The sequence below is a fragment of the Tupaia chinensis genome, unplaced genomic scaffold (genome assembly GCF_000334495.1).
Source record: "Tupaia chinensis unplaced genomic scaffold, TupChi_1.0 Scaffold000182_1, whole genome shotgun sequence".
In the NCBI taxonomy this organism is placed as follows: domain Eukaryota; kingdom Metazoa; phylum Chordata; class Mammalia; order Scandentia; family Tupaiidae; genus Tupaia; species Tupaia belangeri.
This window is the reverse complement of record NW_006159657.1, coordinates 3,739,093-3,762,189: the sequence shown is the minus strand read 5'-3', so window position 1 is coordinate 3,762,189 and position 23,097 is coordinate 3,739,093. Positions and strand designations below refer to the sequence as shown.

Sequence of the window (23,097 nt, the reverse complement as noted above, 5' to 3'; positions counted from 1 at the left end):
ACCGCTCACTGGCCGTGTGGCTTTGGACAAACCGCCTGCTCTTTCTGTGCCTCCATCTCCCTGCTACTTAGGAATATGTTAGGAAAAGCAGCTCTCCTGTAGGATGGTCCTGCGGTGAGTGAGAAAAGGCCTGTGGAACAGGTATTGGGTCATCGAAAAAGTCATGGTGCATTTTTGCTTAGAAAAAAACATAGAAAAATACGTGATGATTTTTCCAATGACCCAATACAATGGCCCCTAGCCTACGAAGTACCAAACATGGAGATAGCGGAGAAAATGAGAGACATTTGTGTTTAGCAATCAGAGAAATAAAAGAGAGAAATTGAGCTTCACTAGTACCTGCTCACAGGAGCAGATGGGAGTCCTGGAGGTGGTGGTTCCTGATGGTGAGGGACAGGTCTGAATGAAACTGCACGTGCTTGGGAGAAGGGAAGATGCCTGACACCTCTTTTCCCATTTCACTGGGAAGGAGGAACTTTGGCAAGGACAGATGATCTTTGAAAGCCAAGTACATGCCACATTAGCCAGATTCAACCTAGAAAATCCTGGGGTGGACCTCAGTGGTGGGTCTGGGGCCTCATCACTGTTCCTCTAATGAGGTGACTCAAGTTCCCTTCCAGAATTAGGAAAGAGACATGTATTCTGACCAGCCCTGACTTGATGTTCATTTCTGGCTGATCAAACACGTGCCATGTGACACACACTCACAGACAAATGAGCACATCTCGGTTTCTGGTGGCACTTTGGTGGCAGTAACCCACACCCCTCATTTCTGCTCCCGGTAGCACCTCCTGTGAGCCATCCTCAGAAAGGGACCACGCACCCTCGGCTTATTCCCTGAGTGCCAGGGCTGTGACAGGGTCCCAGCTTTGACAAGTGTTGTCTTTTATGTCTTGGTTCTAATTCCTCCTTTCAGATCTTTCCAGGGCTGGCTTGTACCAGACACTTCTAAAATTTAAATATATTCACTCATTTGTTCTGGGGTCAGGGAGGAAGGTGGCCTGACCCATTAGCAAGGATTAGTTTAAAAGGAATCATCTTTTCATCTTTGAGCATTAAATGTGTTTGCATTTACTTATGAGAAGTACAATAGGCCCTTCTGTATTTTTGAAACATTTTACAAAAAGCACCATAATTGGAGACATTTTCCAACTGTTCCGTGGAGATGCAGTTGGAAAAGTTCTATTAAGGCCTTTGAAATTTCATGCCATGCTTGAGTTGGGGCGAAAAACTGTTTTGATGACAAGGAAACGAAGTGTCAGGATGGCATCAGCACCTCGGCTGGAGACTATTTTGTGACAGAATAAAGCCGGAGAGAACATTTAACGCCACTGAAATGATTCCTTTCATAGCAAATGTTAAATGATGCAAATGCCGTCCTGTGACCGCTCTTTGTTCTCTGTTCTTGTCCACCATGCTCCTGACTGGCATGTGGTTCTGGGTTTTCCATCATCCTAGGACAGAGCCCAGGCCACCCAGAAGCACCCCCAGATACTGAGATGACTCAAGCTCTAACAGGGTAACCCTGGGAGAAGCCTGCAGACTACCTCTGCCCCCAGCTGCAGAGGTAGCCTCACATCCAGCGTGCACCAGCCCCCTCCACAGTCAGGCCTGCAGCCCTACACACTCAGGAGCCAGCGCCATTAGCACCCAGAGATGGTCTGTGTCTCTGTGGTGAGCTCCCGTTATCCAGCTCACAGTGGCTGACAGTACAGACAGCTGACAGTGGAGTAGTGTCAACAAGACTGAGCCCTCCTCAGCCTGGGCAGCACAGCCTCTTCCCGGAGGCAGAGCTAAGTGGGGAGCCAGGGCTTCATTTCCATACTCCACTCCATGACATAACCCTCTGCTCTGGAATCCCAACGACTCCACCTCCAGCAGGGGCCTCCTTGTCTAGAGACTCTGATATTCTGTGTCCCTTTAATTTTGCCTCCTGAATATCTCTCCAGCCTGTCCACTTCTTGAGGTCAGCAGGGCTCAGGATGGGTTTCCTGCATCATTGCTGTCCATTCTCCACCAAGCAGCCAGAGGGGTGTGGAGTGCCAAAGTCTTTAGCTCTCCTGAGCTTCCCCCTTCCCCCAGGCAAAGGCCCAGCTCCTCACTGTGGCATATAGCTTCCTTCCCAGAAGTCTCCACTGGGCCCTCCGCCCTCCTCCATTTCAGCTGGCCAAACCTCTCACCCATGACACCGTCTCATGAGGTCCTCTCCCTGTCTGACCCAGGTTCTTCCTCAGCTCTCCTTGCACTCGTTGGAGGGATTTTAAGTGCAGACATGAATGAGCCAGGGCTGCACTGTCAGCCGGCGGCTGCGCGAGGGTGGGGACAGTGCCATTTCACCTCTGCGTCCCGGAGGCCAGGCTCAGGTATTAGCTCATGACAATGCCTCATCAGACTTTGTGGGTGGAAGGGGTGAAGTCTTTGATTCGCGCTCCTGCCCTCAATGGCTGACCCGCACAACTGTTTATTGGCCGAGCACCCATTGCCTCCCAGGTACAGAGCACAGCCTTTCCGTGTCGTGTCTGGACCGTCAAGCACTCACCACCCGGCTTCCACAGCTGTAGTCTCTGGAGAGCCACCTATGCATTTGCCTCTGCTCTCATCCCCATTCTAGCTTCCCATGGTCACTCAGCTTTCAGTGTCTCTTCCCAAGAGCCCCCACTTACTGTCCTTCCAGGCACCATCCCCAGGTATGGGAAGGTGCCTCGTCTTGGGCCCCTGGCCAGCCTGCTTCTCCAGGAGACCCCAGGGATGGGAGCCCTTCCTGCAGTCACCTAGCAGGTCTGTGGCTTACCAAGCCAGACCCTTTTCAAACACAGATCAGACCTGGGCGACATTGGGAGGAGATCCGAATCTACAAGGTCACAGTTCTGTGGCAGGCCTAGGCACCTGCTTGGTTTGGAAGCAGAAGTGTGGGGAGTGGGCTCTCATGGAGGGTGTCACATCCATGATTCAGTAATGTGGAGACAAATCACGTGACAGCTGGGTGGTTTAACCTTGCTTTGGAAAGCCAGACATTCAAGTGGTATTTTGTAAAATCCATGAACTTAAAGACTATAATAGAGTTGGGGTTGATGGTGGCAGATGGTATTTCCTGGTGCCTCTGGCTTCCCCTCCCTGCCGCGGCAATCTCATTCTCTGATACCATTTCAGGCTCGTTTATCCCCTTGTGCTAAAATGCCAGTGCTCAGAAGTATGTCAAAAGCTCGTCAGAATTTCAGGGTAGCTTTTAATTATGATAATTGTGTTGTTATAAAATATCCTTTTAAAGAGCACATCCCTCCCCAAACCACCATGGAGGTGCGAGCCAACCTCCTTCCTGCAAGCCTAATGAATAATTCTGAATCACTGTGTGGGATGAATAAATGATTCAGTAATGAGCATCAACAATCACCTCCCATTGTTGCATTAATATTTTTTAATGGGATGAGGTGAATGGGGAGGAAGAGTGTCACTGCACGGTGGGCCACCACGAGCAGGGACGAGCTTTGCCAGTCGAGACCCGCGAGCTTCCCAGCTCAGGTTTCCCTAGAAACACACGCAGCCTGTTTCTCCTTCTGCAGCTCGATAAAGAGCCTTCTTTGTATGATACAGAAACGTTGTCAATAGCCCACACAAACAGTTATCAGGGCAGGACAGATACACAGATGTGAAACAACACCCGTTATTTTCTGTCTTCTTTTCTCTGCCTGGGGATAATCAAATTTCATCATATCCATGGGATGTAGAAAATGGTTTTCCCCTTAATTCACCTGATATCTAGTTGGAGTTGCAAAGACAGATAGTGGGTAATGAAATCTTGGTGGAAGCGGACCCTGTCTCCCTCCCTTAGGCCTCTTTCAGGCGAAGGTTAATATATGACCCAGTTAATACAGATTCCAATTCAAAAACTCAGTCTTAGAAAACAAAAGTCCTGCTCTTTCACTGACCGCATTTTCCTTGATGTCTTGATACCTTTTCTTTTTTCCATTCTCAACACAGAGATTAGAACTGTGCATTAGAGAGCCCAGAGCAAATTTGGCAATTATGAAAAAGTCCAATAAGTTGATCTTTCCTGCAAAAGTTAATGAGTTACTGAATTAGTTTCACCTCTAGTATTTATGCTTCTTTAAAAAAACAAGAGAGTGAGAGTGGTTATGATTTTGAAATTTTTAAGTTTTAAGGAATGAAAAGGTCAGGTTCCCAAGGGCCACTTTATAGGAAGATATCAACTCCTACTCTGGCATCTCACTGAATGGTACTGAAATTATTTCTTTGTACTCTGATTCCTCCAGAAAACAGGGCCCCAGCTTTATGGAACTCTTAAGACCAGCCCCTCACGAAATCTGTCACATGGAAGGATCCAGGTAGGATCCGCTCCAAGGAAAAAAGGAACTTAAAAAAAAAAAAAAAAAGCTTAACATTTTTTTGAACAGACCATCATCATATAGAGGCTGAGTAGGTAACCATTGTTATTCAATACCCGGAACTGAATTAAGCTTGGTTCAGAAGGACTCAGCAGCACAAGTGTAGGTGATACCTGTGTCACCTGTGGATTGGAGGTGGGTAGTGCATCGCTTAGAGCAGGGCAGGGACAGCAGGCTTTCTCTGAGAGGGCCACCCCGTGAACATTTTGACTCTGCTGCCCAACAGCCTCTGTAGCAACTTCCCAACTTCGCCTTTCTCCCATGAGAGCAGCCAGAGGCTGTCGTCAACAATGGGGTATGGCCCTGTCCCAGCCAATCTCTGTTTAGAAAAACAGTGACGGGTCTGCGGGCCATGGTTTTCCAACCCGTGACTTTTGAGAAATGTCCCATTACAGTGAAATATTCTTACTGTCCTCAAAATCTTGTTCACACTATGGATGTGTCTAATGCCAGGGTGTTCCTTGCAACTCCATTGTGGCAGCTCCTGACTCAGTGAAGGGCCTGCCTGGAACAAGCCTCATCTGTTTCCTCATTCGCGGGTGTTCTGGGGGAAGCACACACTCCACCGGGAGCCCATGATGTGATCTGGGATGGGGTAGGGTGGGAGGGTCGATGAAGGCTCTTAAATACTTGGGTTTTTATTTTAACATACATTAGAAAATTATAACGGGGGTGGCTGGACAGTGGTACAGAGGTAAAGAAAAAAGCATGCAGTACTCTGTGAGGCAGACCCACACGGGAAGATTCCAGCTTCATGTCACAGATATGCGTGTGCCCATGAGTCAGAACTGGCTAGGGATGGATCACAAGACTGGGACCCAATTAGTTTTATTTATATATATAACTATTTATTTACATAAACTAACTAACTATATAACACACACACACACAATAGATATAGATAAATATATATAATATAAATGTATCAAAAATACATGGGCCAACAGGTGGCATGGAGGTTAAGGTACTAGACTCTCACATGGCCAAGTTTGTGATTCGAGTCCTGGACTGAGCAGCTTGAAAATAACGCTGGGCATGTGTGTGCATGCCCCAAATCCCAAGGAGGATGGAGGCGAAGGGACTGTGTTGTGACCATCCCCCCCGGGTAGTGATTTCTCACTTTCTTTCTCTCTCTCTCTCGGTCCTTGTCTCTCTCTGGTGAATTCACACACCCCATAACAAAACTAAATACACACACACACACACACACACACACACACACACACACATCCATTAAAAAAAAATAGTTTAAGTTTACTTATTTTTATTTTTGATAGAGAACATTTGCCCACGCGTGAGAAAGAGAAACACCCTCAACAGGGTCTGGTCATGCCGCAGTCCCCCTCCCCCAGCCTTTCAGTTCATCAGGATCTCAAATATGTGTGCACACGCCTGGATTATTTAAGTCAACGGGGCCCGAGATCTGAACCCGTGGCCAGCCATGTGACTTCCAACAGTGCAGTTCAGTATGCTATCAACTGCGCCACAGAGGCTGGATAGGCCTAAAGAAAATTTTTAAGTAAATAATAGGATGGGCAGTATCTAGCCAAGACAGAACTTGTGCAGGCGGTGCAAGGGGTGCCTGGTGTTTGGGCAGCAGGATGGGGGAGGCCGTATGACCACAGGTGAGAAAACAGACTTTGGCTTCAGACTGACCTGGATCCTTAGCTGCCACTCCCCAGCTAAGTGCTTGGGATAAGCTGCTGAACATCTTTCTGTCTTAGTGTTCTCACTTGGAAAATGAGGGTCCTCGTAGGGCTGGTGTGATAATCACATAAGGTGAGGCATGTCTGGAAGCACTTAGCACCGTGCCTGGATGTGATAAGCACTGTGTTTGCTTTTATATGACCCAGAACTGGGCCGAGATGCACAGCAGGCACATCTGCCTTATCCATTAGCAAGAATGGTTTGCTTCTCACCCCTGGGATGCTGGCGTCCTTCTCGTGGGGGGTGTAATGAAAATCGCTAGGCAAGGAGAGGCATGTCTAGTTGGAGGACGTGGCTGCAATCTACTAACACAGCTTTGTAAATTAAAAAAGGAAAGATTATCAGCTCTGTTCATCATACAAACTAGAGGAAGTGAAGCTGTTCAGAATCCTCTTGGCTCCTGGGATATTTAGGAAGATAGACAGTCTCTCAGCAAGTCTGGGACTTCTCAGGGTGGATGAAGAATGTGTGTTACTTTTAGTTTTATCGAAATGGGGGGTGAGTACCAGTTTAAAAGGGTGGGAAACACTGAGCTCGGTGAAAGGTCCCTGTGCTTCTTAGTGGGCATTCTTTTCCCCTCTGTGAGAGAGAAAGGGGGAGAGGAAGAGTGATGGAGGTAGGTTTTTTTGACAGGCTTTCACTAGCCGTGCTCTTCCCACCCCAGCCTTCCAGTTACCTCAGATTGCAGGCGGACAGCTGTGCCCAGCATGTTCAGGGTGGCCTGAGAACCAAGCCCAGCCCTCCCATGCAGCTTCCAACCTCCCAAGCAGTTCTATAGATGGGCCATTAGTGATAAAAATCGAACTCATTAATTTTTTTGCCATAGGGCGGGCGCCACCACGCCCGAACTCATTAATTTTTTTGACTCATTAATTTTTTTAAATATACACCTCAGGACCAGCAGATGGCATAATGGTTACCTCACTAGATTCCCACGTAATCAACCACGGTTCAAATGCCAGACCCAGCGACTTTAAACTCATTCTGGGTATGTGTGCGTGTGTGTTCAAGATCCTGAGAGGAGAATGGAGGAGAAGGGATTGCGACATGGCCATCCCCCCTGGGGGTGATTTCTCACTTTCTATCTCTCTGTCTCTCTGGTGAGCTCATGAACCCTATAGCAAAAATCTCTCTTAAAAAATAATAAATAAAACACACACCTCACCAATTAATGTGTTAGTAAACAAGCTTTCAATTCAGAATTTCAAAGTCAGACTTTTCCAGATCTAGCAAATGTGTCCACTGTGGTAATCACCTTACATCGCCCTGTGTTTGAAATGCATTTTTAAAAAAGCTATCTCAGTGATTCTTTTTTTAACCAGCTTTCTAACAAGAACTCACAAACCGTCCTTTTTTTAAGCATCTGTAGAATCCAGAGTTTCTGAGGTCATGTCAGCTTGAGGAATTTCACCCTCTCATTTATATTCTAGGACTCGGCCTTGAATTTATTGTCCCAGGTTTTGTCTGTTTTATGTTTTGATCAATTTACCATAAAACATCGCGCTTCAGTCATTTGATTTCTGAGTCTTATTCATTATAAACCCAGATAAAAGACCAACTGCTGAAGCTACATCTGGTGTGAAGTGATGGATTATAGTTCTCACTTTGGAGGTATCCTTCACAGTTGGGCTAATTAAAGTTAAAATCAAGACCCAACGGTAAATATTTAGAAATTGAGAATCTGGCATGTATAAATGTGTGCTGCTGATTCGCGAAGTTAAGTCAACATGTACTCATTCAGCAAACAGCCCAGACCCATGTCGGGTGCTGCGAGCAGAGGAAGGAACAGAACCATAGAGGTTCCTTCTCTGGAGTGGCAGATCGCCCTTAACTAAAAATTTTAAATTTCATTGATTAGCTAACTGTGTCAATTTTGCTTATCTTCTCAAAGAACTAGCTTTTAGTTCCATGTAGTGTTCATATAGTTCTTTTATTCTCTATTTCATCTACTTCCGCTCAAATCTATTATTCTTTTTCTCCTAGTGTTTTTGGGGTTCTTTTGCTGTTGTTCTTCCAGATCCCTGAGCTGTGTTGTTAGGTTTTCTCTCTGCCACCTGTTCTTTTTGTCTTGTGAGCACTAATTGCCATGAACTTCCTCTTGTGACTGTTTTTGCTGTGTCCCATAAGTTACGGAAACTCGTGTATCTGTTGTCTTTGGTTTCAATGAATCTTAATTTCAGTCTTAATTTCTTTGGTGGTTGTGAATTCATTCAGGAGTAGCTTGTTTAGTTTCCAAGTGCTTGTGTATTTTCGAGGGCTCTTTCTATAGTTGATTTCAAGTTTAATTCCGTCGTGATCACAAAAGATGCCAGGTATGGATTCTGAACAGTTGAATTTGTAAAGGCTCGTTCTGTGTCCTGTCATCTGCTCGATCTTTGAAAATGCCCATGTGGAGGTGAGAAAAATGTGCACTTTGTGATTGACAGGTGAAGTGTTTGATAGAGGTCTGTCAAGTCCATCTGGCTTATGGCATCGTTCAGAGCCTTTGTTTAGTTTTTGTCTAGATGACCTGTCCAGAGGAGACAGCGGAGTGTTGCGATTCCTGAGGACCATTGTGTTGCAGTCTGTCTCGCTCTTTAGACCTAGTACCCTTTCTCTTCAGTATTTGGTGCTCCAGTGTTGGGTGCATAGGTATTTATAAGCATCAGATCTTCTTGGTGGATTTGCCCTCTTAGTACTATATAGTGTTCCTCTTCGTCTCTTCTTACAGTGTTTGTCTTGAAGCCTATTTTGTCTGATACTAATATCTCAACTCTAGCCTTTAATCCCATTGCATCAAAAGGAACCTCTGTTATATGGGAAACAGCAGAGTCTGTTGAGGTTTGTGAAGTCAAAATATTTTATCTTTTCTTTTTAGGTCATGTTTTAAAAATAGCAATTAGTGTCATTTCAAAATTAGCACTGGGACTCCTTTATAAAATTCTAGTGTCCCTTGCTTAGCAAAACACTCTGACTTCCTCCACTGCTATTTTATTTACTGGACTTGCTTTCATTTAAAGGGCATTTCCTATGCCATTTCCAGCGTCTAAGTATGCATCTAGAAATTTGCTGTGTGAAGTAAGCTAGAAAATGCTTTCATTTTGTTGTTTTTGTATTTTACTTTAAAAATAAAACAAAACCATTGTTACTGGTGACTTGTTTAGTGTAAAGAACAGCACCCATTTAGTGGGGCCAGGCATGTCCTGCTTGCCCCTCGTCAGGCCCGGGAAGATACGTTGTCCACACATACAGTACAGCATATCAGCAGGTACGTCAGTGGTTAGGGATGGAGGCTCGCTACCTCCTGAGTCTATTTTAAATTTCTTAGGCTAGCAGCCAGCAGGTGGCATGGTGCTTAAGGCACTGGACTCCCACATGACCAACTTGGTTCGAGTCCCAGATCCCAGATCTGGTGACTTGAAACTCATGCTGGGCATGTGTGTGTGACCAAAAAGTGTGTGCAGAGGAGAAGGGATTGCAGTGTGGCTATTCCCCCCCAACCACCCCTGGGGGTAGGGATGATTTCTCACTTTCTCACTTTCCTTCTCACTGTCTCTCCAGCAAGCACACATGTCCTATGGCAAAAACTTTAAAAAAAAATGTCTTAGGCTATAAGAGGAAGAAAAACAATTTTTGTAAACGTCTTCCCTGTGCAAGTCACTACTTTGCCAACGCCTGGAGTCACATGAGGAACTTAGCCTATAGCAATGTCGTCCTGATAGAGACTGTGTTGGGGCAAATGTCACACTGCCTTAGCCAGTGAGCCTAGGCTACCTGCCCATCCGGGCCTTATGGTGTGTGCCCCTGTTATTCTTGGGGCATGGTACTGTTTCCCAGCTTCACTTCTCCATGGCTCCACTAAAGACACCAGGTAGGGCAGATTCTCGCCTTCCAAATTGCCAGAGGTTCAAAAACTCATGAGAGCCAGAGCCAATGTTGAGATTTATTCCCACTCACGTTGCTGTTGGTGGCTGCTCTCAGGGTCATACCCAGCAGAACACCTTGACAGGGTGCTGTTCTCCTGTCTCCCTGACAGGCCAGCTCAGGTCCTGAAGTCACACAGCAGTGAAGTGGGGACAGTGATATCAGAGCTACCTGAAGTTGTTGTAGGTTTCAGATGAGATAATCCATTACCCTGACAGTGCCCACTTCCCTTGGGTGCTCAGTAATGACAGCGCTATTAATATCTTCCTTCTTATTGTCTTCATCATCATCATTATTTTAAAAATAAGTTGATTGCTTAAGGGACACGTTTAATGAGTCAGTGCTTAAGGGACCCTTTTTCACTTTTTCTTCTGATCCACTATTAAGTGTTCCTGCAGTGGGATCCCAAGTCTTCTGTCTGTCCATCCCACCTTCCTCTGCTTACCACACTGGCTCCCTGGTCCCTGAGACATGGCTCCATGAAGTGCCACCAGTGGGGCTAGCAAGGTCATGACTTCCTCAAGGGTCGGTTTTCCTCTGTATGTCATAAAATACAGTGAGTATTGTATTGGGTCGTCTGGAAGTCATGACCCATTTTTGCATAGAAAAACATGGAAAAATACGACATGACTTTCCTAATGACCTAATAGTACTATAGTCATAATTGCCACCTTCCTCCTACTTTGCAGGCACTGTTGCTGACTGTATGGACAGAGGCAGAGGCACAGGGAGACAGATCCACCCACTCCATGTGGCACAGCTGGGCTCCAGCCCAGGCCCTGACTCTGGGGCCTGTGAGCTTAACTGTGTTGCTCTTTGGTTGACAAGAGCATGTTAATGAGTAGGACACGCCTGGGTGAGAGTGTTGGTGGCAAGATGAGAGGAGCCAGGACAGCTTGTATGGTGGGCAGGTCCCACGTCCAGTCTACCTGCCCACCTCCAGGGCCCGCCTCACACAGGGAAAGAGCTGGTCTGGCCAGCCATGGAGGTTTAGCACAGGAAGGTGCAGAGGGGTCTTCTATGGAGGCACCAGGGAGCCTGAACAGGGCATGCATGTCAGAGGCATGGAATTTCCCTTTGGCCTCAGCAAGCAGTGGTTTTTCTTTCAGAGAAAGCCTCTCTCAGGTCTTTCCTCTTAAGTACATGCATCATGCCTTCTGCAGGTCAAGATTCTGCATGTGGTATCTTTCTTGAAATAGAGAGGGACCTGCCCCACCCCTACAGATTCAGTTCACCGCCACAGAGGTACAAGTCTACAGAGGCTCATTATCTGAGGATCATCATTGCCACAGGTCATATCTCTAGAAAATAGTGATAAAAGTGAAGTTGGTTTGAGACATTATCTTGAGAGAAGAGACAAACTATGGCAATCAGTTCATTTCAGCTTGAGTGTGATAGACTACTGGTAGTCACTGCCAGTATGCACCATCTCAGACGAGCAGAGGAAGGCCCAAGCCTCACCTTGGATTCCTTGTCCTAAATGGTCTCAAACTCTTCGACAGAATCCTGCACTTGGTTCGACATCAGCAGCAACATCATTGAGAATTACTTGCAGATTTCATCAGTTTTCCTAAGGGTCGCTTTCTGGATCCGTCAATAATCTGATTATTGACTTCCCAGGAACTGATGTGTGTGTGAATGTTTACTCTGCGAAAGCCTTATTTGCCAAGGGCTTCCCCAGTGTCACTTTCATCGGCTTTATGAAATCCTGCTTCTGTAATGTGATTGGTGATTTCACACAAAGGTACAGTCTGCTTGCACAGGTTGGGAGATTTTCTAAAGGGGCTCCATTTATAACCAGTTGATCATGAACATTTTCTTCTTTTTTTTTGAGAGAGAGATTTTTGCTATAGGGTGCGTGTGCTTGCCAGAGATACAGAAAATGAGAAATCACCCCACAAGGGGGTTGGCCACACCACAGTCCCTTCTTCTCCAGTCCCCTCTCAGGATTTAGGACATGCATGCACATACACATGCACCTGCGTGAGTTTTAAGTCACCAGGTCCTGGACTCGAACTGTGGTTGACTGCGTGGGAGTCTAATGACGTAACCATTGTGCCATCTGCTGGTCCCCATTTTCTTATTAGTAAGAATGTCTTCTCATATAGCTGAGATCACATACGAGCATTTCAGGAACATAAGATTATGACATAGAAAGCATTATGTCATTAAAAATGTACAGATAATGTTGTATCACATACACATACCACATTCATTTAACTCTTTTTTTTTTGCCATTATTGGGTATTAAGGTGTTTCCACTTGTTTTCTGTGATAAATACTACAGCCATGAGTTTCTTTGTGCACAAACAGGTCCAAATCTTAAAATATAATTGCTTGAACATTTTCATACTTATGGAATGAATGTCTGAAGTTGGCCTTTTAAGACCAAACATGACCAAGTATTGTGTTTTGCTAAGAGATTTAGCATTCTGATTGGAGTTCTTGACATTGGGGTCAGGAATTTTGCTTATGTCATATGTGTCTTTTCAGTTTTCAGCATGTATTGCATGTATTCTCTGCATTTGGAAACTGGGGAAACAATATTGAGTAAGCATCGGCCCTGCCCTGAAGAAGCTCAGAGCCTAGGAGGAAAGTCAGGAAGGCACCGGGGAGTACATTTGTGGCAGTCTGAAAGTGGGACTTCAGGACACTGGAGAGCTCGTTTGTAACACTGAAAGTTCTTTCCCCAAAGTTCTTTCCCCCATGTACAAGGAATTTGCTTGCTACCTGACTGACAGGGGTGCAGTTTCTCCAAGAACATATGAGTAGGGGCCAGATGGTGGCACAGCAGATGGTCAGATGAGACATTCTGTGATGCAGACCCTGGGGGAAGGTTCTGGGTTCACGTCCGGAGACCTCCCAGAGTACACTAGGCACGTATGTGCTTATGCTCCGGGGTGGGCTGAAGGCTGGGGGTGGATTGCAGTGTCAGGACCTGTTGAGGGCCAGCAGGTGACACAGAGGTTAAGGTGGCTGGATCACATATGACCAAATGAGCAATTCAAGTGGGATTTCTCAATCCCATCCTCTCTAGTGAGCACACACACCCTATAGCAAAACTTAAAAAAAAAAAAAAAAAAAAAAGGAGGGCCCTGTCTCTCTGCCTCTCTCTCATGAAAGAAAAAAAAACTTATAAAGAAGAAAAAGACTGAGTTGTGCAGCACCTGAATACTGAAACTGATCCAAGACCAAGCATGATCAAGTGTTATTTATTTATTTATTTTTGAGAGGTATTTTGCTATAGGGCACATGCGCTCGCCAGAGAGACAAAGAGACAGAAAGCGAGAAATCACCCCCCTGGGGGGATGGCCACACCGTAATCCCTTCTCCTCCATTCTCCTCTTGGGATCTTGGGCACACACGCACACATGCCCGGCATGAGTTTAAGCCACCGGGTCGGGACTCAGACCACAGCTGACTACATGGGAGTCCAGCGACATAGCCATTACGTTAACTGCTGGTCTCAAGTGTTATATTTTTCTAACAAGTTAGCAAAGCATGCCCTGGGCAACTTTCATGTCACTCACATCTCATCTCTGCTTCCCCCTTGTGCTCTCTGTTCGTTCTTTTTCTTTCTAGCTTTCTTTTCAATTCATAGCGGCCTTTTCTTTTTTTCATGGCCATGTCTTGATGAAAGCACTCCCTCAAATACCTGCTTCTGGGATATCTATTCAATTAATTCCATAGATTTGAGGAGTGCCTACTTTGTATCCTGTCTATGGCAAAGATTTTTCAAGAGAGAGAAAATTTTGTGTGTAATTAATTCTTTAACACGTGTGAGCATTTGTGATCAGCTGCCCCTCTTTCCTGTCTCCTGACCAGTGATATGGATGAAACAGTGTTTTGTTGTTGTTGTTGTTGTTGTTTTTGGAGAGATTTTCACTGTAGGGCGCGTGCGCTCGCCAGACAGACAGAGAGAGACATAGAGACAGAAAGCGAGAAATCACCCCCCAGGGGGGATGGCCACGCCGCAATCCCTTCTCCTCCATTCTCCTCTCGGGATCTTGGGCACGCACGCACACGCGCCTGGCGTGAGTTTTAAGCCACCGGGTCCAGGACACGAACCGCGGTCGACTACGTGGGAGTCCAGCAACATAGCCATTACGCTAACTGCTGGTTCCCGTTTTTTATTTTTTTTTCCCTGCCTGAGGGGATATGTGCTGGCTAGAGAGAGGGAGGAGAAAGCGCTCCCCAGTGAGGCATGGTCACACTAAAATCCCTTTTTTCCATTTTTTGTTGGGATTTGGGGCGTGAAAGCACACCCACCAGGCTTGTTTCTTTGTTTGTTTGTTTTTTAGGTTTTTGCCATAGGGCACATGTACTCACCAGAGAGAAACAGAGGGAAAATGAGAAGTCACCGCCCGGGGGGAATGGCCACACCACAGTCCTTTCTCCTCCATTCTCCTCTTGGGATTTTGGGCATGCACACACACACACACACACACACACACACACACACACACACCTAGTGTGAGTTTCAAGCCACCAAGTCCAGGACTTAAACTGTGATTAGGGCCATGTGGGAGTCCAGCACCTTAACCACCTTGCCACCCGCTGGCCCCCAGGCTTGTTTTTTAAGCCGCTAGGGCCAGGCCTCAAACTTTGCTCTCAGCTGTATGGGCTCCAGCTCCTTTAACCACTAGGCTATGGTACTGGGTCACCTTCCTTGTCCTTGTGGAGGTTACTAACACTCTGGCCAGAACTCAAAGATGAAGCTAAGAACCTCTGGTACAAGAAGGATCTTGACTAAATTTGTTATATTTCTTCTTGAAAAACTGAAAGCAGAACTTACAAGGTATCGATATTTGTGATTTCTCACTTTCCCTCTCTCTGTGGCTCTCTCTGTCTGTCTCTCTACAGTGAGTGCACATGCCCAAGGGCAAAAATCTAAAAAAAAAAAAAAAAAAAAAATTGAAAAATATAATAGAATCCCCATGATGAAGTCTTCATCAGGATTTGGCCAACCATTTCTATAAAGGGCCAGATACATATTTTAGGCCTTGTGGTCAAAACTGAGTGTATCAGATAGGTCATTCACAAATGAAAAAAGTGGTCTTGGCTCACAGTTCACTTGCAATGGCTGTAGTTTGCCAGCCCCTGGTCTAGGTGATGGTGATCAGTCACCACCGAAACTATTCAAGAAGAATAGTTTACAGAGTCATCCATTCTTTTCAAATGGCTATGCCACTGTAGCCCTTTCTCCCTAATCATTTCTAGCTACTAGTGAAAGGCTACGACCTAAATCAACAGCAATGGGTTTTCTGTCTTCCCTTTCTTCAGTTGACCATGTGTTGAGGGTTCTAGTAACTCACACTCTGCCTCCACTGTGTGCTGTTTCTTACGTGCACATTGCCTCCGAGCTGTCCTGCCAGCCTCTCTCTCTCCATGTCTCTGTTTCCAGGCCTGCAGCACCACATCTGGAGCTGGGCCCAGTCCTACTGAAGACAAGACGCTAGGGACAGCGACTACACAGGGAACACTGTCAGGAAGCCCACTGACTAAACAGTACCCCAGCCGCGTCTCAGAGAATCCTGCCCTAACAAGGATGCTTCCTGGGGCCTCTTGAATAACAGGAGCTCCATTATCTCAGAAGTGCTTCCATAGGCCAACTTCTTAATGTTTATAATTGGGTTCCTGGTTATCCCAAGGGTAGGGTTACTGTTCTGACATACGTCGGGTAGGACATTTTCTTTTGAGCTACATGAAATGGGAAACGCCAAGTTGCCTGGCTCACAGAATACATGAATGTATTCCCTTACATGGCTGGGAGGACACAGGTGGTTGGTGGTGCCCAGGATCTCACCAGGCTTCCACTCATCCCTTCTTGGCAGGCTCTGCTCTGCGGCTGCACCTGCTGTAGTTCTGGACCTTGTACAGTTCAGACTTGACAACTCTCAGAAGCAGAAAAGGAAACTCTTTAAAAGAAACAATCTTTTCCAGATGCCCAGAGATTCCCTCCCATACCTCAGTGTCCAGACCTGGGCCACACGCCCCATCCTGGCCCCTTGGTGGCCATAGGGGAATTGCCACAGCTGTCTCGGTCCTTTTCTAAAGCTGAAGCCTCTGACCTCTCAGAGCAGGACATTTCCCAGAACAAAGGAGGAAAGGGGAGGGCAGGGATATTGGGAGGCAACCAGCAGTATCTCCCGTGGCAAGGAAGAAAACCCTCACACTCAGAGCTTAGTGCAAACACGGTGCCGAAGAGCATTGTGTTCCTGGCGTGTGGTAGTGAGCATGTGCCAGAGACTGAAACACACCACCTGTGAAATTCACAGTGGTTGCAGGAGGGATCTGTCATCACCAGCCCTCACCTTTTTGTTTTGTTTCGTTTTGTTTTTGTTTTAGGGTGGGTGTGCTCACCAGAGAAGAAAGAGACAGAGAGAGGGAAAGTGAGAAATCACCTCCCAGAGAGGATGGCCACACTGCAATTGCTTAGGTAGGAAGCAATGGCCCAGTTACTGAATGATATTTACTAAGGCTACTCTACAGTCTAAAGATTTGGGATTTTGGGCATGCATGCACACACGCGAGCGTGATTTTCAAGCCACTGTGCCTGGGTCTCATACGATCGGCCATGTGGGAGTCCAGCTGCCTTAACCACCATGCTAGCCCCTTTTTTGAATTGAGGAAATGGACGTTCATGGAGGTGAGGTTGCTTGTCTTTGGCATTTTTAGTAACAGGATTCAGCCAGAGCTCTTTCCACCATCTCTGACCTCCATCCTCCTGTTGGTAATGTCATGGCTCCATTCACGAGGAGATGGCAAGTCTTTTGTAAAATCGGAAAATACTGGAACTCTCTCTGTCCTTTGATGCTACTGGCAAAGCAAGAAGGTAGAAGGAGCCTTTGTCCTTAAAGAAGTTCTTTAGCAGGGTTGGCCCTTTAGCACAGTAGTTGAGAGCTGTTCCTTGGAAGCTAGATCCAACATGGCTGCCTGTGGTTTGAATCCCAGCCTCTGTGACTTGAAAAACACACCAGGCATGTGCACATGCATGCCTAAAATCCCGATGGAAAGGGGAAATGGTGAAGGAAAGGAACTGCGCCGTGACCATATTCCTCTGAGAAGTGCTTTCTTTCCCTTCCCCACTCTCTGGTGAGCACGCTCACCCTCTGGCAATAATAAATTAGAAAGAGAGAGAGAGAAAGAAAAGGAAGGGAGGAAGAAAGGGAGGGAGGGAGAGAAAGAGAGGAAGGGAGGAAGGAAGGAAGGAAGGAAGGGAGGGAGGGAGGAAGGAAGGAAGGAAGGAAGGGAGGGAGGGAGGAAGGAAGGAAGGAAGGAAGGGAGGGAGGGAGGAAGGAAGGAAGGAAGGAAGGGAGGGAGGGAGGAAGGAAGGAAGGAAGGAAGGGAGGGAGGGAGGAAGGAAGGAAGGAAGGAAGGGAGGGAGGGAGGAAGGAAGGAAGGAAGGAAGGAAGGGAGGAAGGAAGGAAAAGAGGAAGGAAAAGACAAGAAGGGCAGGCGAACGAACCTTGGGCAGCTGCACCCACCTGGACTACCTGCCTCCTCTCTTTTTGTGGGCTAGCACAGGTAGACATGAGCCCATCTTTCCCTTGAGTAAGCCATGGCAGCAACTAACAGCTGAACGTCGTCCCGACACTTGTGAGAGAAGAGAGGAGGGCAGATTAGAAGGCTGGTACAGGAAAAATCACGAAGCCCACGCTAGGATAAGAGGAGAGGGGTGTGAGCAGGTTCAGGCCAACAAGCCATCAGGAGGAAGGAGGGAGTCGGCCGTGACACCCACGTCCCTGGACTGGGTAACTGCACGTGGTATTGCCCAAGGAGGGGCAGGCTTTGCAGGAAAGGAGTGAGTGAGTTGAGCCTGCAGTATTTGCAGGAAGGCCAGGAGATAGCACAAAGCTCAAGAACAGAGACTGGGCTGGGAATGGATGGGAATTGTCAGCCTATCGGGGTGGTGAGGTTATCACAGAGCTTCCGTCTTTGGTGAGGACGAACAGGGAGAAGACTGCGGGCAAGGCCCGGCCAAGGCTCACGGAGGGGAGGAGCTGCCCGAGAAGGCTGAGCTGGATCAGGGCGCCTGAAGCCCAGGAGGAAGGGCAAGTGCCCTGATCTGGCTAAGGTGTGTTTCTATAGGGCTCATCGCCTGATCACAATTTTCTTTCCCCAGTTACTAGAACAGAAACCATCTTACCCAGGGCCTCACATTTCAGGGCAGCGGCACTCCCCTGTCAGACCTTCCGGTTCCAAGCTGCAGGCAGGACGCTCTCTCCCTAGCAGATTTCATCTCTAACACACGGCGAAACATTTCCCCTCCGCAGCTCACCGCCACCTCTGTCTACCTCCCTCGAGTATTTTTGGACAGATTTCCAATTTGATACATGAACATCCCATCAGTCAAAACAATCTTTTTAATGAGCCTCTTGTCCTGACAGCTGTGTTTAAGATAGGGCATGGAAACCGAGTAATGGAAATCTAGAAAATTGTCCATTCTGGATTGAAACTGTAATGTGTGCCCCACGCTCCATTTCATACGCAAGCCTGCCATCTTCTTTTAAAATAAAGAGGAAATTATGAATAGGGAGAAAGATGTAATTTGTGCAAGTGAAGAAAAAAAGATCTTCTGATCAGATACCGAGGAAAGGATGAGAGGAGAGTGTAATTATTGAGAGCCGCCCAAGTGCGGGCCGAGTGGCTTCCTGCCATGAGACCTGGGCACATCTCTGATTCTCACTTGATCGTCCCAGCAACCCTGGGGTGGTTGGTATTGCTCTTGCCTTCCACACACGGGAACAGGTTCAGAGACATCGAAGCACTTCCCACCCTCACACAGCATGGCAGCTGTAGAGCTGAGGTTCAAGCCCACATCCCTTGACACCACCCCCCAAGTTCCCATTCCATGTTGCCACTGTTTTTCTAACAGCCAAATATTTGTTATAAAAAAAAATATGTATATGCAGCCCTCTTCTTGTGTAGTCCACGTGGAGTTTGAATATCCAAGCCATCAACAAAAGGAGAAAATAAATGAAAAGGTTGAGCATAGCCTGCAATCCAAGAAAGGATAAGGGACAGTGGGTCTGGAGGTTGCAGGAGCGTAATTAATCCTGGAGTGCAGGGCGGGAAGGATGCCGTCTGTGCTGTAATCACACTCCCATGCTGTGGACAGACGCTGGAGGGCAGCAGGCACCTGAGCCCTAGAGAGCAATTATTTCCCAGCACCACTTTCCACCCTGGAGCACATGAGCACCTGCGCCGCACAGGGCAGGCAGGTTCAAGTCCTCAGTAATGGTAAGAGGGAAGGGATGGAAGTGGGGAAAATAGCTTTACAAATAGGAGTGTGGCCGCTCCCAGGTGCTGGTGACATGACTGTGGCCACGGACCCTCCATCCACTCCTCCTTGCAGCTCATGCGGCAGCTGGAAATGCACCAGCCTCGGTGTGCTCCAGGCCACTTCTCTGCCACCAAGAATCAGACTTTACTCCCCACACATACCTCTTAATTCCAAATAAGAGAAGTCTTGTAAAAGGAAACATGGGGACCAGCAAATGCCATCATGGTTATGTCTCTGGATTTCAAAATAGCCAACCACGGTTTAAGTCCTGAACCTGGAGGCTGGAAACTCATGCCGGGTGTGTGTGCTGTGCATGCCCCAAATCCTGAGAGACTGGAGGAAAAGAATGAAGAGAATGGATGATGGCTTGGCCATTCCCCCCCACCACCCCATTCGCCCTCTAGGGTGATTTCTTTCTCTCTCTCTCTCTCTCTCTCTCTCTCTCTCTCTTTCTCTCTCTCTTTCTCTGGTGAGTGCACACACCCTATAGCAAAAGTCTCTAAAAAATTTAAAGAGAAAAAGGAAGAATATATATACTACTACTGTTATTTAGGTGAGGCAAGAAAAGTGTAATTTACATGGTGGAAACTGGGGAAATCTCTTTGGACTGTAGAGTAGCCTTAGTAAGTATCATTCAGTAACTGGGCCATTGCTTCCTACCTAAGCAAAAAGTGTGTGAGAGAGAGAGATTCTAAGGTGGTAGAGGGGGGATTCCAGGAGGAGGCTGTAAACTCTAAACAAGCCCAATGTTTCATGTCACATGGAGCCAACATCAGAGCAGATACTGAGGTGAGCAGACGTGTGGGCATTAGCGTGGCACCCAGGGTAGGAGCAGAGACTCATGTCTCTCCCAGGCTTCCAGCAGAGCCAGGAGCACCTGCCCCATCCCAGTGAAGTCCTCAGAGGCTCACCCTATAGGAGAAGATACCCCCCTGACCCCAGGCACGGAGGCAGAGTTGGCCATGGGCTCTGACTCTCAACCCCCAAGAGCCTCTCTCCTTGCACTGATGGTACCCTGCCAGCAGGCGCCTGGCCAGACTCCCTCTGCCTGCACACGGTCTCTGCCCAGGGTCCTCAGGCCTCTGAGAAGCTCCCCTGGCTGTGCAGCCACTTGTGCCTGAGCAGCCCCTGGAGGGCCGAAAGGCTGGGAAATCACTTGGCCTCCTGGCTTACAGTAATCATTTTAGTATTTTTAGTAGTATTTTTATTGTATTTTTATTATTAAAATATAGACTGATTGGGCCAGCAGGTGGTGTGGTGGTTAAGGTGCTGGATCCCATATGGCCCCACTGTGCAGTTCGAGTCCTGGACCTGGCAGCTTGAAAAACACAGTGGGTGCCTGTGCATACATGCCCAGAATTCCAAGAGGAGAATGAGGAAAGGATTATGGCTTGGCCATACCCCCTAAGGAGTGACTTCTCATTCCTCTCTCTCTCTCTCTCTCTCTCTCTTTTGGATGAGTGCATGCACCCTGTAGCAAAAGACCATCAGGGAGGGTGGGAGATACTCAGAAGTTTCAGTTAAACAGAAACTCATTTTTAGGTTCTACAGTCTCCCTTTTAATCTTTGCAAGGATCTTCCCTGTGAGATCGCCAAGGAATGAAATCTCACTCATAAAACTCTCAGACCCTTGAGGGAATTGAAGTTGATTAAATTTTTCTGAAGAAGAACCCTAGTGCCACCCATTCACTGACCCCCCCAGTTGCCTCTCCTGGAAAACATGCAAAAGGGGCCAGCTGGTGACATAGAGGTTAAAGGCGCTGCATCCACATGGCCAATTGTGCAGTTGAGTCTGGGACCCAGTGGCTTGAAACACATGCTGGGCACATGTGCATGCATGTCCAAAAATCCCATCAGGAGGGAGAAAAGGAGGTGAGGGGTTTGCTGTGTGGCCATCCCTTTGCGGGGGGGTGCTCTTGCACTTTCCCTCTCTCTGTGTCTCTGTCGCTGTCTGGCAAGCACATGTGCCCTCTGGCAAATATTTTTTAAAAGAAAAAAGATGCAGAAGAGTTTCTCCCATATTAGGTGTCTGGAGGATTAAAATGTCAGAGAGGAAATTGAGGCCAGGTGGGTGGCCCGGCAGGAGTCTTAGTTCCTGTTTGCCGCCTGCTGCTTCCCAAGCAACCCGTCCTCGTCCTCGGGCCTGGCCCTGGGGTGTCTTGTTTTGCCTCTGCGAGGCAGGTGTTCTATTAGAGTGCTGACTCAGGGCCAGACTCCTGGGGTCAGATCCCCACCCTGCCACTTACAGGCTGAGTTAGGCAAGCTGCCAAAGGTCTCTAAATCTCACTCTCATCGTAGAACCCCATCTCCTGCAGTGAGAAAGTGTGGGGACCAAACACGTGGGGTGCCTAGGACAATGTCTGGCAGATAGCAAACACTCCATAAATATGGTTACTCTTGTCACCTCAGTCATCATCTTCCTTCAGGCCCCAGGTCAGATGGAAGCAAAGAACTGGGATTCGAGGGTGTGTTTAGATCAAAGCCACCTCTTTCAGGAAGCCTTCTTCCAGGCCCTACATAATCTTCGGTACTTTGCACCTCTGAGATGGTGAACAGAACTTGTGCTTCTGAGGCAGGCTGGTCCCGGTGCATGTCATAGTTCTAGGATCCCAGGCTAGTCACTTAGCCTGTCTGCTTCATTCCTTCATCTGCACAGGTCCTTACGAGTCTTAACTAAGGTGATGCCGTGCAGTATTTAGCTTACAGAGATGTAAATAAAAATGCTAAGTCCTGTTGTCACTTTCGGCAGTTTGCTTAGGATAGCTCTTTTCGTTAGAACGCAGCTAGAGACCCAAGCTCTTTTTTGCTAGAAATGATCCATCCCAGTGCCCACTGCACTTTAGCAATGCTGGGCACCAAAAGGGAGCTCAGCAATGTTCATTGCCCTGAACTGACTGAAGAAACAGCCTCCTGCCTGCCTAACCCAGTCCCCAGTCCCCAGCAGTTCTGGCCACAGGCATGTAGGAAAGGTCCCTTCCGTCAGAGTCTCGTGAGAGTGGCTCCAACAGCATCTAGACTTCCCAGGTTCCAACTCAAAGCCCCGAATGAATAGTGAAGAACCTCTTATGGAAGGAGTCAGGTGGGGCTTACCCACAGTTCAAATCCACACCTGATTAAGAAACATCTGTCTCTCGCCCTTTGCCGCAGACTGGGATCTCTGTCTCAAAGCCTGTGTCGGGGCTGCCTGCTGAGGAAATTCTGCTCCTGTGGGCAAGATTGTTTACACTTGCTTCCTACACATTCACACCTAGCCATTCTTTTTCAAATTCTCTCTCTCTCTCTTTTCTTTATGAATTACTTTCTTTTCTAACTGCCGAGGCAGAAAAATTGAGTGTGAGTGATGATCATTTTGACCGTTAGAGCCGGCAATGTAAAGAAACATCGCATTTTCATGACTGGATACTCGTGCAGGATAAAAGCGAGAGCTGTCCGGTTTAGAATTTTGTTTACGCTTCTCAGTCTGAAGTCAGTGTAGCCAAGGCTTTTAGGAAGTCAGTTCCTAATATCAGAATTGGAGAAGATTGTTCCTGATTTCCTGACTGATTTGACGCAAGCTTCCAATATTAGAATATTGAATTATACAGAGATTGTATCCCAATCCGCTGATTGATTTGAAATAAATTGGAATCAAGACAGCTTAAAAATAGCTTTTATAAAGCATCTTCATGACTTGATACCGTGGAGAAATAAATATGAAGCTCGTGCCATGAAAGTTGTCCTTTGTCGATACAGTGACTGTCTTTGCTGGGAATTCTTCTGGCACTAACTTAAGAAGATGCTTGTCATCTCCTTAGAGCG

The 23,097-nt window shown here is 47.2% G+C and overlaps 1 protein-coding gene across 2 annotated transcripts in view; it reads left to right on the top strand.

The window, feature by feature from the left end:
• Positions 1-23,097, top strand: part of CPPED1 (calcineurin like phosphoesterase domain containing 1) — a 118,642-nt gene that overhangs the window by 85,809 nt on the left and 9,736 nt on the right. The window lies entirely within an intron of this gene.